This window comes from Coenobita brevimanus, unplaced genomic scaffold (genome assembly GCF_032717465.1).
Source record: "Coenobita brevimanus isolate Jiangsu-jjx unplaced genomic scaffold, ASM3271746v2 jjx.HiC_scaffold_145, whole genome shotgun sequence".
Classification (NCBI taxonomy): Eukaryota; Metazoa; Arthropoda; class Malacostraca; order Decapoda; family Coenobitidae; genus Coenobita; species Coenobita brevimanus.
In genome coordinates, this window is record NW_027642287.1 from 188460 (window position 1) to 204195 (window position 15736).

Genomic DNA, 15736 nt, shown 5'->3' on the forward strand with positions numbered 1-15736 from the left:
TCTCACTGATGTAGTAATCTGGAGATAGTCTGTTATTGATAATCATTCCTAGGTCCTTCTCTCTTTCTGATATGTGTAGGGCTGATCTTCCTAACTTATACTGTCAATCAGATCTTTTCTCACTTTTACCAAACTTAATTATATGACACTTGTCCACATTAAATTCCAGTTGCCATTTATTGCTCCACTGTGTGTGTGTGTGTGTGGGGGGGGGGAAGAAGAAACCAGAGGCCAGTGACTCTCTATGTTGTAGGAATGGCTCTGTTCCATTGGCTGAAATCTATGTAGTATTAACTCAGCATTTTCCACCTACAGAAGTTCAGGCCCCTTGATCTGCAGCCCAAGAAGACCCATGCCATCTGATGCAGCCTGACGGTGGCAGATGAAGCTCCTCACACCTAAGATATCAAGAGGCAAATTTCCCACCCTGCAGAGATGCCGTCAAGGCATAAATAAACGCCTGAATGTTTATTTTTTATCCCCCAATGAACTGTATTTTATTCCCCCTGAAGAGTTAGATGATTGCAATTGTGTATGTATGTTAGATAACTGCAACTGTGTGAGAATGTTAGATGTCTGAGCAATTGTGTGAGAATGTCAGTTGACTGCAGTTGTGTAAGAATGGTGGGGAATGTTTAATTATGTGTGTCTCTTGTAATTTTTTATCCCACAGTGAAAAATAAATTGTCCATAACATGCAACATGTTTTAGTACCCACAGTCATACCGCAAGCGGCTTTTGCAGACTTAACACATCTCTGTGATTCATTCTCATTGCATCTCAGCATCCTTTTGTATACACCTAATAATGAATACAGTGATGTAGGAGAATACTGAGTAGCAAAAAGGAAGCTAAATCACTAACAAAAAGGAGCTTCAGTGTCTACCATACAACTTATAATGTGGCCTAATGTAGGTTGTGCCATCCACTCGTGCAACAGTTTTTGCTATTTACATCATACGCTTATTGATTAGTCTCTTACAGGAGCAGCCTAGCATGGACTAACCTACCTCAAGTTTTCCCTTCATATGCTTGTTGTTTTTCCAATATCTTGCAGTTATTCTTTCATGTTTTTTGTTTATGTTTTGTTCAGCCAGTCTTCTGCAATTAAACTTGCATGTTCGTGGTTACGTTCTTTGTTCTTGCAGGTTTTTGTAGCTACACTTTCATGTTCTTTATGTGCTGTGTTCTGTCAGTGTCATATTGTGTGTTTATGTGCATTTTTCTGCCTATCTTATACTGTTGTGTTCTTTATGTGTTTGTGTTTTTGTCTGCCAGCCTTCTTCAGTTATCCTCAGCTATGTTCTTCTCTGGACTCAGTGCTTAGCCAGAGTTTTAAATCATGGCATACACTCTAGGCAGTTAAGGCAGCTCCCTAACACCTCTTCCCAAGCATTTCCATTTTTCTCTTCCTCCTCTTTCTCTTCCAAGTCCTCCTCTTCCTGTTCGTCTTCTTTTTCTTCCAGTTCCTCTTCTCTTTCCTCTTCCTCATTTTCTTCTTCTTTTCCTTCATATCTCCTTTTTCCTCTTCCTCTTTCTGTACCTCCCTTTCCTCTTCTCTCTTGTCATCATGTTCTTCCTCTTGTCCTTTCTTTTCTTCTTCCTCTTCTTGTTCCTCTTTCCCTTTCCCCTCTTCTTTCTCCTCCTCTTCCTCTTTTTTCAGTTCATCCTTTTCTTTTTCCTTTTCCACTTTTCCTCCTCCTCTTCTCTTGTTCTTCCTGTTCCTTCTCATCCTCTTTTCCCTCTTCTTCCTCTTCCTCTTCCCTTTCTTCCTCTTCCCATTTTTCTTCTTCCCATTCTTCCTCTTCCTCGTCCTCTATTCCCTCTTCGTCATCTGCCTTTTCTCTTTCCCTCCTTCGTCTTCCTCTTCCCCTTCTTCCTATATCTCTTCTTCCTTATTCTTTCTCCTCTTCCTCTTTCTCTTGTCCTTACCCATCCTTCCTCCTCTGCCTCCTTCTCCTCCTCCTCTTCTTCTTTCTCCTCTTCCTCCTTCCTCTTCTTTCTTTCTTTTTTCATTTTCTATTTTCGTCTTTCTACTTTCTTCTGTTTTATTCTTTCTCCTTTCTTTCTTCCATTTCCTCTTTCTCTTTTCTTCTATTTTCTCATTATTCTTCTTTCCCCCTTCGTCTTTCTTTTCTCTTCTTTGTCTCATTTCTTCGTTCTTTCTCCTTTCTTCCAATTCTTTCTTCCATTTCTTTTTCTCCTTCCATGACTTTTTCTCCTACTTTCTTTCTCATTAGTTTCTTCCTTTCTTCCAATTCTTTCTTTCTCCTTTCATCTTTAATCCATTTCTTCTTTCTTTTATTTTCTTGTTACTTCTTTCTTTGTCATTTCTTCTTCCTCCTTTCTTCTTTCTTTCCCTTTTCTTCTTTCTCTTTCATTTCTTCTTTCTTGAATGAAGTACAAACTTTTGTATGAATGAATTTAAAGGTCTCCAACGTAAACATCGCCGTAACGAGTATAATTATGAATGGAACGTAACGTAAACAAAGGGTGAGAAAACATGAATGAACGACAAGAAAATCTCTTCATTTGTAGCCTAATCATTTCAGTCTCACGTTTAACTCATCTCAGAAGCGTTTATATATGTCCTACCACGTTATTACACACTGCAGAAGCATTAAGGTACAGTAATCAAGAGGAAATATGTTAAAATAAGAACTTTGAGAATGTGTTGTTTTGAATGGACCGCTTGTCAACTCGTGTTTCCATATGGTTTTATTTACATGCTTGTTGATTCTGGAAGAGCTAGTATATTTGAACTTCTGGACAATAAAAAAGGGCATACTAGCGTGGTTGAGCATTATGTTATAGAAAAACTAGTATAATCTCCTCTCTCAGTACATCTGATTAGCACTGAAATCATTCCAAATAATTATATTACTAGAAATGTCTGGTAACTTTTCGGGCTAGCTAACATCGGCGGTTCAATCCGAGTTGATTTTTTTTTAGGCATTTTTTTTTAGATACAGTGGCGTGACATTGCACAAAACTCCTGACCTATTGCGGACAGTAAATGTTGGCTATATATTACAGGCTATAAGGGATACATAACTGCCTTTCTCGCTGAAGAAATAATAGCACAGCTGGAGCGGATGTCCAGGCCTTACGAGCCCTACGTCAATCAGCTATAGATGCCGCTGCAGGGTGGGCCACGAATCATGGCTTTAAATAATTCTCCCCCACGAAATCCTGTGCTATAACTTTTACTAGCCGTCATTCAATCCCTCAACCCCCTCTTACACTGTATGGTACTCCCCTGCCATATCGATTATCAGCCCCTTTCCTTTGCCATATCCTTGATTCTCGACTGACTTGGTCCCCGCATCTCACTTCCCTTAGACCTCTGCTTCCCTCAGACTTCGGTTATTACAAACTCTCAGCCATATGTCCTGGGGTGCTGACCGTACAACTGTGCTCCGGCTCCATACAGTCTTAGTTTTGTCGAAGACTGATTATGGCTGTCAGGTTTATGCATCTGCCTCATCTTCCTCCCTTCGGCGCCTAGATTCTGTTCATCATGGTTTACGTCTGGCGTTGGGTGCTTTTCGCTCCACCCCGGTTACGAGCCTATATGTCGAGTCGGGTATGTCCACTCGATCCTCCAGACGTGACAAGCTGACTCTCCGTTACCACATTCACCTTCTGCAGGTTTCCCTTCCTCTGTTACGCACCTCTCCCCTCCTTTTCCTCCCTCTTTAGCTTCATCTTTTCCTTGTAGGGTCTCCCATTTATTTGCACCCCTTATTTCCCCTGCTATTTCAGTTCTCCCTCTGCGAGATTCTATGTTCCCGCCTTGGCTTCTTCCTCGCCCTACTGTCTGTGATGTCCTGCTCTCTTGTCCAAGGTCCTGTTCCACCCCACAGGAACTCTATCATCTTTTTATGGATCATATGCATTGTCACTCCTCAGCGACCCCAGTGTACACAGACGGCTCTAAGTCTTCTGTGGGCTCGGGTTTTGCTGCTCGTTTCCCAGACCATACCTTTCAGATCCGCCTTCCACCAGTTGCAAGTATTTTCACTGCTGAATTGCTGGCCATTTTACTGTCCCTTCGTGTTATATACCGATCAAGGTTACACACTTTTGTTATTTTCACAAATTCACTTAGTGCACTACATGGTATTCAGTCTATCCCTGCCAGCAACCCGCTAGTGCTGAAGATACAGGAATGGCTGTTCCGCATTAACACCAGATTGAAGTCTGTCTCCTGTTGGGTCCCAAGCCATGTTGGAATACCGAGTAGTGAAAGGGTTGACTGCCTAACACGTGCAGCTGTCACCTCTTGCTCTGCCACACCTCATCCTATCCCGGCAACTGATTATTTCCCGATTGTTACCCGTCTCCTTGGCCAGCGGTGACAAGCAAAATGGACGTCTACAACTGATAACAAACTCCGCGCCATCAAACGTACTGTCACTCCCTGGCAGTCGTCCTCCCATTGCAACAGGCGTTGGGAAACAGCCCTAGCCCGTCTGCGCCTTGGCCACACGCGGATCACACATGGCTTTCTGATGTCAGGAGGCACTCCTCCGATCTGTCAATGTTGCCAGGTTCCACTCACGGTCCACCATCTTTTGCTTGACTGCCCTCGGTTCCACGCCGTGAGCAGACGGACTCTCCCGTTCCTTTACTCCCTTGGACGTCCCCCTACCTTAGCCGATCTTCTTGGTGAATCCCCTGTGTTTTCCATCACACACCTCATGCGCTTCCTATCTCAAACCCGTATCTTGCCTCACATTTAGTGTCTTCCCCGTCTTCCCCTCTACCTTTATTCCACCATAGCATACCCGTCATTTTCTATGCAGCGGTTTTAGTGCCATATAGTCCTCTTGGGCTTGGTGCCAGTCCTTATTACTTACTTCTTCTCTCTCTCTCTCTCTCTCTCTCTCTCTCTCTCTCTGCCGATGCTGGAGTTTGAATATAAATTGTTACTGTACTGATAGTTCCCACTGAAGATTTAAGTGTCTTGTTGACATTAAAAAAAAATAAAAAAAGACAAGGCAGGTTGGTAGGTAGATAGTCAGGCTGGCAGGTAGGCATAGGCAGGCAGGCAGGCTGGCAGGTAGGCACAGGCAGGCAGGTAGGCAGGCAGGCATGCAGCTAGGTAGGCTGGCAATTGGGAGGCTGGTAGGTAAACAGGCAGATAGGCAGGCAGGCAAGCAGACTGGGCAACAGACAACACACTAGACAGCAGGCTGGATAGCAGGCTGACATTACCTGTGTATACTACTACTGTTACAACTACTACTACTGCTGCTGCTGCCGCCACCACCACCACCACCACCACCACAACCACCACGATGGTCGGGGTTGGGATGCATGCCAGTAAAAAGGATAAATAAAAATGTATTTCAGGTGAACATCATCAACCCAGACGACTAAATTAGCGTTGGGAGTATGGAGGGTGAGAGACTAACTAGGAGTGTATGTGAGCGAAGTGGAAGGGTGGGAGAGGGAGGGGGAGACCGAGGAGGAGATGGAGGCATGGAGAAGAGAGGTGTATGAGAGAGGGGGGATGTAAGATGGGAGTATGGAGGGTAAGAGACTACCTAGGAGAGTGTATGTGGGTGAGGTGCAGAGGGGAGAGGGAAGGGGAGACCGAGGAAGAGATGGGGGGATGGAGGAGAGAGGTATGAGACACGGGGTGAAAGCTGGGAGTATGGAGGGTAAGAGACTAACTAGGAGAGTGTATGTGAGTGAGGTGGAGGGTGGAGAGGGAGGGGGAGACCGAGGAGGAGATGGTGGAATGGAGGAGAGCGGTAGGATAGGGCCTATAAGAGAGAGCGGGGGATGTAACTTGGGAGTATGGAGGGTGAGAGACTAACTAGGAGTGTATGTGAGTGAGATGGAGGGGGAGAGGGAGGGGAGACCAAAGAAGAGATGGAGGGATGGAGTAGAGAGGTACATAAACGGGGGGGTGTAAGATGGGGGGAGGGTAGCGACATGGCAGGGGACAGGGTGACATAGAGACGATTTGTTTGTGGCCACTCCTTACACAAATGAAGGCGTCTGACTATAGATGGATATATAGATAGGAATAATACTAAAGGTAAACATTAATCAGCATAATAAAAACAAGTATTTTATCTCGACCTAGAGAAGCTTCGAATCCCGTCAGTCACCCTCTAACCGTGAGAGGGGAAGGACGCTCGAGCTGTGTGTCTATTCTCAGTGTTGATAGTGTTTCAACAGCTTGCCCATCTTGCCGAGATGAACAAAGGTGAGGCAGGATATTGTTCATCAGTTCTTTGATACTGCCAGTTCTTTCAGTTGAACCATCTATCAATCTACAGTATTGCCACGTGCCTTAATTACGTAAGGGATGGCCACAAACTAATCGCCTCCTTGTCGATCTGTCCCCCACCAGTTCACTGCCCTGCTCCCAGCTCACACCGCCCTCTCTCATATACCTCTCCACTCTATCCTTCCATCTCATCCTTGGCCTCGTCCTCCATCTCCGCCCCTCCACCTCACATACACTCTTCTCGTCAGTCTCACTCTCTCCATCCTCTCCACATGGCCAAACCACCTTAATGTGTTTCTCCTAACCAATCTTCATTCGTGTGAAAAGTGGTGAGGAAATAAGTTATCTGAGAGGAATGTGGAGCTACGTGGAGAGACAGACAGGCTGACAGGGTTGCCGCTTCGTGAAAATCGTCTGCTAATGTGGAAAAACAAATAAGCGACGGACATGCAGTTCCGGTCTAGCAGCCGTAGGAGGATCACTGCCGGCTTAGTGAGACCTTCCCAGCTATGCCCGACCAGCGATCTACTGCCACCGCCTACGACCCGTTGAGGGGGGCATCCAGCAGTAGTTCTAGGCCGCCGGGAGTCACGAAGATCACAGGTGCGGTGGTGTGGTTCAACGTGAAGTCTGGGTACGGCTTCATCAAGCGCCGGGACACCGGTGCTGATGTTTTCGTGCACAGACTCCGGATCGTTGCACCTAACCCCCGACACTTTCGGCGCTCTCTTGGCGAGGGTGAGGCTGTGGAGTTTCGACTCCGTCAGTCACCCAAGGGTCCCGAGGCTACGGATGTCACTGGGCCGGGAGGTGCTGCTGTGCAGGGCTCTGCCCATGCACGGCGGCGCCCCACGGCCCAGAGACGCCAGTCTCGTGATCCTGGGTGTTCTGGGGAGACTAATCTCCTAGTCTCGATGTGCGTCGCTACGGCACAGGCTTTTTGTGGGGGTGACAAGGCTCTGTTGCACGTTCTCCTCCCCCAGATCTTTGAGGAGAACGGGCTGCCGAGACTTGTCATCCCCCAGAGCTTTGTCGGAGACGCATATTCAGCCCCTCGTCCAGATCGTCGTCCCCGGCGGCCTCCTGCGCAGCCCAAGTCCCGGCCACCTCCACCTCGGCCCCGCTGCACACCGCGCAAACGGCTGTGCCTGGACGGACCCCTCAACAGGGCGACTGGCTCGTGTGTCTCTCCCCCTACCGACCCGGCACCGATCACGGCCATGGAGCTTGACACCATCACCACCGTTGCTGAGATCCACTCCTTGCCGTCTGCAGCTGAGGGAGAAAGGGCTGCCGTCCCCGTTTCGCCCGACCACCGCGACGTCGAGGGCCCTTCCCCCACCGTTTCTCCACCTGCTGCTGAGGGAGTGGATCTCACAACTTCCGCCACCGATCCGCCGCCTGCAAGCCCCTCACCTGCCCTTGTTCTGCCATCCTCTGCTGAGTCCGACGATGCTGCGTGTACTCGTGAGCTCCTCGCCGCCAGGCTCGAACGCGGCATAACTCTAGCTCTTAGCCGGGTCCTTCAAGACTCCCCATTAGGCGTTCCACCTCGCCTTAGGGACTCGGGGGAGCTAGAGTTGTACGAGGATATAGATCGCGACTCCCAGTACACCGACATCTCGGACTCTGATGGGCAGACTTGAGGTGCTTTTTTTTGCCCAGCCGTTTTTCACCACTGACCATCGCACCTTCCCCTGCCCCTGCCGCCTTCCCCTCGTCCTTCAGCCTGCTGTTTCCGCTTCCCCTCGTCCTTCAGCCTGCTGTTCCCGCTTTGCTCTGAATCGAGAGCTTGATTCCGCCATTTCCCTGACGGGCTCTCTGTTTGCCCGTGCCCCTACATGTGCGGGGCGAATATCAACACACACACACACGACGGACATGCACGTGGGAAAAATTACACGCTACTCATTTACAGAGCCGAGGAGAGGAGGGGGGGGGAGTCAGCTGGGGATAATGCCATAGCCCGCGCCCTCCAAGATAGTATTAAGAGGGAGTACAAAGGAATACAGAGAACAGCAAACAGCAACAGACCTTATGATTCTTTCGAGGTTTTTTGTTACAGAGTAGACTATGACTGCGAGATCTAATTCTACATGCTGATGGATAAGGACAGTAAAGCAAGGAGGAGGAAATTACAACATAGCGTAGTTCACTGTATAATGACAATGGATTCTAAAGTAAATATATACAAACAAGTAGGAATAGTTCTATGTAAACAGTAAAACAAAGCTGTGCATAACACTTAGCGTACAGAGTTGTGTATTACTGTATCTTTAAGCCTTATTGGACATGTGGAGAGAATGGAGAATGAAAGACTGATTAAGAGGGTGTATGTAGGTGAAGTGGAGGGAGGGAGAGGGAGGGGGAAGACCGAGGATGAGGTGGAGGGATGGAGTTGAGAGGTAAATGAAGGAGGGGGGAGTGAGATGAGAGGAGGGCAGTCAAATGGTGGGTGACAGAGCGACTTGGAGGCGTTTGGTCTGCGGCCACTCTTTGCTGGATTAAGGCGTCTGGCAATAGATAGATAGATAGATAGGGATGTGAAGAACCGCTCACCCTTCATCTTCTTATGTAACAACTTCCTATAGACTTATCAATCCATCAGAAATGCATCTACATAAACAAACACATACTAAATAGTTTTCCTCGCTGTCTTTACATATACTATAATTTCCTTGTATTTATTATCGTTGTTTTATAGAGGGAGGGGAAGGTGGCATATCTCACTAGGATCCTTTGGGCAGTCCTTCATTTATGCAACAGGTCAGCTCTGGAACTGTCTACCTCTGCCTGTATTTCCTACATCCTATGATCTCCAGTTTTTCACACGCAGTGTGTCCAGGCATCTCGAAATGAACGGATCTTGAATTTGACTCTCCTTTGTATTGTTTTTTTTTTTTCTTTGAAGGAACGGTTTCCCGGCTCCTGGCCTTTGCTTTCTTCTTCCTTGCATAAAAAAAAAAAAAAAATGAGAGGAGCATGTGGAGTTACATGGAGAGAGAGACTGACAAATGAGGAAGTGAAGGAGCGTTGTGGTGTGGCTGTGGATGTGATAGGAAGCGTTAGGAGAAACACACTGAGGTGGTTTGGCCATGTGGAGAGGATGGAGAGTGAGAGACTGACGAGGAGAGTGTATGTGAGTGAGGTGGAGAGGGTGAGAGGGAGGGGGAGGCCAAGGATGAGATGAGGGGATGGAGTGGAGAGGTATATGGGAGAGATGTGTGAGGTGGGAGCAGGGCAGTGAAATGACGGGGACAGGACGACATGGAGGCGATTTGTTTGTGGCCACTCCTTGCAGGATTGAGAAGTCTGGCAATAGAGAGATAGACAGATAGTTATTCGTTCTATCTATTTATCGCCAGACGCCATAATCCCGTACCTATTCATCTATCTATCTATCTCCAGACACCATAATCTCATATCTATCCATCTTTCTATCTATCTATCGCCAGACGCCATAATTCATTACCTATCAGTCTATCGCCAGACGCCATAATCCCGTATCTATCCATCTATCTATCTATCTATTTATCACCAGACGCCAAAATCCCCTATCTATTCATCTGTCTATCTATCGCCAGACGCCATAATCCCACATCTATCTATACATCTATCTATCGCCAGACGGTATAATCCCTCATCTATCTATATATTTATCTATCTATATATCACCAGACGCCATAATTCCGTATCTATCTATCTATCTATCGCCAGACGCCTTAATCCCGTACCTATCTATCTATCTATCGCCAGACGCCATAATCTGGCAAGGGGTGGCCGTTTGTCTCTTGAGTTAGTTGTTTTACGGGGAGGGGCACTAACCCTCCGCCAACCCACTTGTTGACACTTAAGGAACACGTATGGGTTGGTTGTATGGTTACCACCCAGCGTTGTAAATGGTTTCCTGGCTTACAGGAAACCATTAGGCTTGTCACTCAATGTAAAGCCACCTGAAAAGGAAAGAGGAGTAACAAAAAGTGACAGGAAAGATGGGAGAAATAGGAAGAGAGGAGGACAGACACAGAAAAAGAATGATAAAGGTGAAGGAAGAAGTAGGCAGCACTACATCAAGTGAGTGGATGCTGGTGAGAAATAGAAAGAGAGGAGAGCAGACACAGAAAAAGAATGACAGAGGTAAAGGAAGAAGTAGGCAGTACTACATCAAGTGAGTGGATGATGGTCGCCACCTTGGAATCATATCCATTAATCCTTGAAGTAGTCGGCCACCTCCGATATTTTGCTCAGTTGCCGCTGTGTTGGTCTCTTCATTACCGTATGTGTTGTGTCTTTGGCCTTCTCATGTTTACATTGAGTGCGGTAGGTTCCTCGTGCTCCATCACCTGTATGGTTTTGCTGAGTGACATGTCTTGGTGGTGTGGGGTAGCCAGATAATGTCACTCATCATATCATCAATCAGACCTTGCCCCGGTGTTCTTTTGGCCCCTTGCACTGGTACCCTAAGTGCACCAGTGAAGGGTGTTGCCAGGACTGACGTGTGCACGGGTGCTTAGCGTCACCCGCGTTGGATGGCTGCCACAGACGCTGCCCCTCACTGACACTATGTTTATTATCATATCCTCTCAGTGGCAACACTTCCACAATGGCTGGAGTGTCGTAACATGAGCACTGACCCCCTGCTGTGGTGGTAGGTGAACCTCTAGGTTACCCCAGTCCTCTGTGATCAACCCAGTCACCTCCAGCCCCGCGTGTGCATTGCCTTACATGGCCGTGCACAGTAAACACCCTGGAATGTACTGGTATTGTGATGAGGAGGGGTGGACTGAGATGGTTTGGGTATTTGAGGAGGATGGGGAATGACGGTTGGGTGCAGAAAGTGAGAAGTGTGTTGGAATGATCTCCTGACTGAATGGCTACATCAGACTGGTGGTGTTTGGTGAGAACAAAATCACTTTTACTGTCGTGTGGCATCTACAGTATAAGTGCCATGTCCAGGCCAGTTGTACGGTACTATCATCGCTTCGTTTTTCGTCTCGTTTCGTTTATAAACGCTCCAACCTGTTTGCATGCATTGCCTTAGTCACCTACTGGCGGCTCTCCATGATGTTCGATCTCTGGCAGCCTCCCTATTCAGTCCCTTATCCATGAGGTCGCACCCAATGACTTCGCCCCGTTTTTTTTTTTTTTTTTCGGTCTGCTTCTCTCATCCCTAAATCTAATGTTCACATTTCTCACTTTCTGCACCCAACTGTCATCCCCCATCCTCTCCACATGCCCAAACCATCTCAATCTACCCTTCTTCATCACATCAATACACTCCAGTCCCATCCATTCTCCCAAACCATCTCAATCTATCCCTCCTCATCACCACACCAATACACTCCACTCCCATCCTTCCTACCAAACCATCTCAATCTACCCCTCCTCATCACACCACCAGTACACTCCAGTCCAATCCTACCTCTCAACTCTTCCGTCACAAAATTAGCCCCCCCCCTCCCCCAGGCCTCACTCTCAGGGACGCACTGCACATCCACCTAATCATTGTCATTTCTGTACGTTTGAATCTGTGAATATCCTCTCTCTTTACTGCCTAGGTCTCGCTACCATACAGCATTACACTCCTAACACATGCCACATACAAAGACCCCTTAGCACGTAGGGAGAGCCCTCTCAGTGTCAGGAGAGGCAACAGCCTCCTGAACTTCTTCCAACCATTGCTCACTCTAGCCACAGAGCTGCTCCAGCCCCACCTCCATCACATAACATGTGTCCCAGATAACAAAACTCTTCCACACACTCAAAAGACTTACCAGAAAGTTCAGTCCGTTCACGCCTCACAATTTCCACATAATAATAATGATAATAATAATCATAATCATCATTATCATCATCATCATCATCATCATCATCATCATCCAGACCTACTTTACCACCGTACGGCAGGGTGAGAAGTAGCAACGTCCAGACAACCTAAATTTGCCCAGTTCAATGGACCACGCTTCTATTCACTCATTAGTCAAGCCCCCGGAATCCTGGCTCCATCAGATAAACCAAAAAAACTCACCACGTTCTGATACAGTCAATTAGAACACTGTCACGTTAAAATGGGGTGCCAAATTCCTGGTTATGCACTTCTCACAACATTCATCCAACCAGGCTCACCGACTTCCATACCTCTCATCCCAGCACACTCATCCACCATATCTCTCCACCTTCTCCTTGGCCTACCTCTCCTCCTCCCTCCTTCAAATTCGCTCAGATATACCTTTTTCACCACTCTATTGTTATCCATTCTCTCCACATGACCATACCATCTCAGTACACTCTCTTCGATTCAGGTGTCCACCGACTTCTTCACTCCACATCTTCCGCGAATCGTTATTTCGTATCCTATCCACTCTCTGTACTCCACATACATTCCTCAGCAGTCCCATCTCCACTGCTCTCACTCTTGACTTTTCATTTTCATGCCACACCATGCATCATCAGCATACAACAAATTAGAGATATTCCATCCATCACCATTCATTACCAACGCCATCCTTGTCCCCATTACTCGTGTTTTCACTTCGCGCGCACACACACACACACACACACACACACACACACACACACACACACACAGTACAGGGAACATCTACAAATGGTAAGATGCAGACAAGAAACATTCAGATTTTATGGATCTACAGTAAGAAGTGTGAACGTCGGGGGTAGGGTTGCGAGAGGCAGACCGAAAAAGACCTGAGACGAGGTCATAGAGTGTGACCTCAGGGATAAGGGACTGAATAGGGAGGCTGCCAGAGATCAAGCAGCGTGGAGAGCCATCATGTGACTAAGGCCGACGCATGCAAGCTTATTGGAGCTTTTATAAAAGATACGATACGATCACAGTACAAAGCAACTGATTAAGCAGCCAATAACTTAGTGTAGAATCCGAATGCAGTATAGATATCGCTGGGAAATAAGCCAGGAAAGATGTGATAAACTGTAGATTAGCTGGAAAGAATGGAAAACACAATCCACTGAGTGTCCACATATAGAGCCACATGGAAATTTATATTAGACCACCGCCATTAAGAAATAAAAGGACCTTTTAACATGAGGCAACGTAAGAACAAGAGAGAGAGAGAGAGAGAGAGAGAGAGAGAGAGAGAGAAACCAAAAGATAATGGACGGTATAAAGATTCGTCAAAGTTACATAAGGGTCCCCTACATTATGTGGGAATTTTCTTTATTGCAAGCCCCGCCCCCAATGTGGCGTCTACCTGTCTGCCTCAACCCATTTAAAACCCCCATGGGCCCATGCCCAGTCAGCGACCATCAGTGTCGCTCTTGGTGAGGTGGGATGTACATCTGCTTCGGTTAGCTCATGGCGCCAGGCCGTCTACCTGTACATCCAGGCATCTCGCTGCCACATCAGCGAATCAGACAGCGATCACGGCCTTAGTTGCCCCAATGGTAGGTGGGGGTGTTGGCGTGCGCCGCCCAGCTCCGCGGTGCCATGCTGTCTGGTTACCCACGGTACCAGTGGACTCTCTCGCGTCATGGCAAGTGAGGAACATTTCTTTGTGTTTCGCTGAGGGTGGGGGATGGAGGAAGGATTACTGAGTGGAGCATGTGGAGTTAAAAGGAAAGACAGACTGACAAATGAGGAAGTGAAGGAGCGTTGTGGTGTGGATATGGATGTGACAGAAAGCGTTAGGAGAAATAGTTGGGGTGTGAGCTAGAGGGGGGAGGGCACCACTGCTTACGAGATGGAAGCGTCGGTGTAGTGTTAAAAGGTGATGTAAGGTAGTGATGGTGGTGGTGGTGATGATGACAGATGATGATGCCAGCGATGTGTTAAGGGATGATGATGTGTGGTGATGATGACGATGACGATGATGATGGTGATGACGATGATGATGTCTGAGCTTCGACCCAACGAAGTACTTTGCACTGTATTGTTGCTACCGTCAGATCAGTTCATTCAGCTTAGGACAGTTCTCATATGCTAGATACTGAAGGCTCTATTTAATCCCACCAGCTCGAAAACTCTCTCTCTCTCTCTCTCTCTCTCTCTCTCTCTCTCTCTCTCATACTTAGAGACGATTTTATTCATTTTATTAGAGTGAGAGAGAGAGAGAGAGAAGTCCCAAGCTACACAAGCATTAAGAACAACGATAGGGTGGGAGCCAACGCATTAACCAGCGAGAGAAAGAGAGCAAAGAAAAAAAAAGAGCAAGAAAGGTAGGCGGTAGTGTGGGGTGTGAGCTTACTCTCTTAAGGAGAAAAGTTAACAGCCAGAAACGATGTGCGCGGAACAAGGGTGAAAAGTAGGACAAGAGAGAGAGAAAAAGGCAGCCAAGAAGAGAGAGAGAGGAGGTAATTAAGTTGTCTTTAATTATATTCTTGTTACAACCAAACGATTTTATTGAGGTTTAAGGGAGACGTCTGGTAATAAATTGCTTCATGAAACGATTGCAAGAATATTGGAATGAAATAGCGAGGGAATAGAAAGCAAAAGGATTATTTATGAAGTCGGTAAAGCAATCAATGTTTCAGTAAAAGACATATAGGTAATCATGCATAAAAACAAAAGACAGGGAAGTACGAGAAATGAAAGCTTCGTGTAAAAATAGCCATGAATATTCTCTTCATAACTACAGAGACGAAATGTAAGAAGTCCAGCAATAGTGTGCAAAGAAGGCCCATCAGTCTTAAGGTGTGATGAAGAAAAATTAAAGGAAGGATGACAAGGAGGAGTAGGAAGAAAATGGAACGCAGGGAGGTGTTAATGCTGAAAAAATGAGGAGTCTGGAAGTCAGAAGAAGGGTGGATTTAACAAGGGTGAACTGAGATAGGAACTGATTTGTACATGGATTTCGAAATTAGCTCTCTCTCTCTCTCTCTCTCTCTCTCTCTCTCTCTCTCTCTCTCTCTCTCTCTCTCTCTCTCTCTCTCTCTCTCTCTCTTTCCATAACTGTCACGGCCGAGGCTACAGTAACAGAAACTTACCTCATCACTCAGGTTTATGACAACAACAGGAACATCAGTAACAACAACAGTAGCCTAAATTTCAGTCAGTATCGTACAAACACCACAACTACCAACAACAACAACAACATCAAGAACAAGAACAACGACAACTACAACATCAAGAACAAGGACAAGGACAAACATAACAGCATCGACAACAACCGGAAAGAGTAATCATATAAACCATTTTGCAAACTCGTCAATTATTATAACTTTTTTTCAACATTGCAGACATTTCAATAATCATATCAAATCCACCATGCACAATCAATCACATCTTTCACAACCATAACTATTGCGACTATCACAATCACAGCTACAGGACAACAATCTCATCTACTCTCATCTACCATACTGTTTCTGACACTATTACCATGGAAATTCCGTCTACCACAATAGCAACCATTCACTACCACAACCTCAGTTACTAAGCTTATCACAGTCACATCTACTAAACCCTTCCAGTTCCAGCTACCACAACAGTCTCACGTACCACAGTAGCAACCC